Source organism: Cibotium barometz, chromosome 59, assembly GCF_041138505.1.
Source record: "Cibotium barometz isolate CiBa-2024 chromosome 59, ASM4113850v1, whole genome shotgun sequence".
Taxonomy (NCBI): domain Eukaryota; kingdom Viridiplantae; phylum Streptophyta; class Polypodiopsida; order Cyatheales; family Cibotiaceae; genus Cibotium; species Cibotium barometz.
Genome location: NC_141104.1, coordinates 12,148,135 through 12,151,712, shown reverse-complemented (window position 1 = coordinate 12,151,712; position 3,578 = coordinate 12,148,135).

Genomic DNA, 3,578 nt, shown 5'->3' with positions numbered 1-3,578 from the left:
TTTTTGGTGTCGTGGAGCTATCGGCCTGTTTTCCTAAAGCCAATTCATTCCTTCACTAGTATATAAGAGCACATTCTTTCAAAACCAACGGATCGACAATACCAAGACTGTAGAGGTCAGCTAAGGAAAGGGAATTTGACTAAAGGAAGGAATTTAGCCCTAAGGAGGAAATTTTTTTGAGCACGTGAAAGTGTAGGAAAACCATTCCTGACGTGAACCATTTCCTGCAGTTTCACGACGTGAAACATTCTCTGCTATTTCACGCCTCCTAAATAGAGCGATAGAATCAAAAATTAAATTTATTTGGGTTGATTAATAGTTTATCAGATCATACATACATGCACTTAAGATCTGGAAAATGTTGAGATATCAAGCTCGTCTAGTGAGGCGGTGGACACTGATGACTCGCCTGGGAGATAGGCCCCACACTTACACCACTGGCATGGTTGGTGAGATCATGGGTGATATGCGGCCAGTGGGATGACAGGCTATGTGACAGCCATTCTAGAGACTGGCATAGTTATAGCGCCAGCTCATTTAGTTGGGTTCACACCTTGTATGTATTTGGTTGAGTACCTTTCATATTGTGTGTACTCTTATCTTGTATATGGTGTGTTGAGTGTTGAGTGAAGAAGAAGAAGATTTTCAGCCTCTCACCTTGTGTGTTCTCTATTAGGGTTTTGTGTGTGTGTGTGTATGTGCTTGCAAGAGCTCAAGCTCTCTTCCCCCCTGCATCTTTTCATGGTATCAGAGCCTGGTTCATGCTAAGGGCTGAGCTGCAAGCAAGAGAATCACAAGAAGCGGTATGAGGGTAAGAGCTTCAACTACTCTTCCCTATTTGTGTTGGTGACTACACCCTTGTCGGGAGCTCTACGGGAGGCACCGGCAAACGATCTCTGATTGAGGAGCTTTCTTCGCGGGAGTAAAGCTACAGGGCAACTATACTGTCCTATCGGACTACATTTTCTAGGTCGAAAACGCGTTTCGGGCGTGTCTGGACCTCCGTTTTTCAGAAAATAGGCGATTTCAAGCGCTGCGAGACGGGTAAGTCATCGATTCTCTTCAGAAATCTAATTTAAGAACTGCAGGAAGATAGATTGGCTGTGCAGACACTGTGGGTGCTGCAAAGAAGTCAACAGTTGCCATTGTGTGTATGTATGCACATTGAGGTCACTGGTTGTGACATTTGAGAGTACTACAGTACCGCTACAGAAATATAGCAATTTGTGCAGGACAAACCAGAGTGCTGTTTTTGGTAAAATTGTGTGTCTGGCAAGATGTCAAATGATGGCATAACCCAGATTGTGGTTGAGAAGCTTGATAAGAATAACTTCCGTGCTTGGAGGTTCAGGTTAACGAGTCTCTTGATGGGAAAGGGCTATTGGGACTACATAGAAGGTGAGCATGAAGAGGCACCAGAGATACCGGACATAAATCCGACTGCTGCACATGTGAAAGAGTTTAAAGACTAGAACCAAGGAGCCAGGAAAGTTATGTATTGGCTCTCCATTAGCATACAAGACACCATGATTGGGCACATTCAGGATGCCAAGTCCCCCAAGGAGGCATGGGACACCTTGGTAAAACTCTATGAAACAAATACCAAGGCACGTAAGATACAGTTGAAGAATGAACTTCATACTATGGAGAAAAAGAGCATGTCTATGAATGACTATATACATTGAAGATCAAGGGTATTGTGGAATCCCTTGCATCTATTGGTGTGTCAGTAGACGATGATGACAAGGTGGAAGTCTGTCTACATGGTCTCGGGCCACAATACAAGGCGTTCAAGACGTCTATTCAGACTCAAGAAAACATTTCCAACTTTATAGATTTGGTGTCTTTGCTGATTATAGAAGACAAGAGCTTGGGTGAAGACCAACAATCTTCACAAAACAAAAACAGTTCAGAGCAACAGGCCTTCTACACAAATTCAGGAAGAGGACGAGGTAGAGGAGGCCATGGACACGGTCAAGGAGGTGGCCGAACAGGTAATCAGAATTATGGCCAGTAACAGCAGCAACAACAGTCCTAGAATACACAACAACAACATCAACAACACACAGGTGGAAGAGGTAAATTCAGAGGCAGGGGGAGTCAAAGAGGACGTGGAAATTGGAAAAGACAATATAATGATGCACGTGAATGCTTTTATTGTGGTAAGCCTAGACATGTGCAGGCAGAATGTTATAAGAAGCAGGCTGACATGCAAAAAATGGGAAAGTGCAGCAGAACAACTATGCATCCTCAAGCAGAAACAATGAGGATAATGAAAGGTTGTTTGTTATGCAGCATGTCGTGAATGCCATGTCTGAAAATGTTGAAGCAACACAAAAAGATGATGTATGGTATGTGGATTCAGGTGCTTCGAACCACATGACAAGTCATGGGGAGTGGTTCAAGGAGATGAAAAACCTTGAAAGACCAGGTTTTGTGGAAACAGGGGATGACACTGCTCATCCAATTGCCCATGTTGGAGATGTGCCATTGTCTATGCAAGATGGCAAAGTGAAGTACCTTGCAGATGTACTTCACGTTCCAAACATAACAAAGAATCTAGTTTCAGTTGGCCAGATGATTGAGCAGGGTTTGTAGGTTCGGTTTAACCCTGATGGTTGTTATGTTGAAGACTTTAAAGACAAGTGCAGGTTGGTTGCAAAAGGCAATAGAGTGGGCAGAATGTTTACCTTGAATGTAGACATGCCTGAAATGAGTGCTGCGATATGCAGACTAAAGGAATTGTGACAGGGCTGCTAAAATTTAAAGTGGAAGGTATGCAGAGAATATGTGAAGCATGCCAATTTGGAAAGCAAACAAAGCATGTATTTTCACGTAACAGATATGTGAGCAGAAATGCACTAGATGTTGTGCATTCAGATGTATGGGGTCCTACGAAGACCATGTCTATGGGAGGCTACAGGTATTATTTTTATGTGACATTCATTGATGACCACACAAGGAAAGTGTGGGTATATTTCATGAAGGAGAAGAGTGACGTGTTCACTCACTTTCAGAATTTCAGAGTTTTGGTTGAAAAGCAAACAGGGAAATATGTAAAGTGCCTAAGGTCAGATGGAGGGGGAGAGTACTTCTCCAATGAGTTCTCTGAATTTTTGAAGAAGAATGGTATTCGGAGACAGTTTACATGCAGATACACACTCTGCAGCAAAATGGAGTTGCTGAGCGGAAAAAGAGGCACATTGCTGAGATTGCACGAGCATTGATGGAAGAGAAGAATATGCCACATAGCTATTGGGCTGAGGCTGTTTCTACAGCAGTATACATCATGAACAGGACTCCAATTGCAGCCATACATGATGTAACTCCAGAGGAGAGGTTTAATGGCAGAAAACCTGATTTGTCTCATCTGAAAGTCTTTGGATGCATTGCATATGTGCATGTGCCAGATGAGCTGAGAACTAAGCTGGATCCAAAAGCTGAAAAATGTGTGTTTATTGGATATTCCCTTGAGAAAAAGGGATACATGTGTTATAACCTTGCTACACGTGAGTTGAGGGTAAGCAGGGATGTTGTCTTTGATGAGATGAGTAGCTGGTATGCTGCTAAAAAAGAAG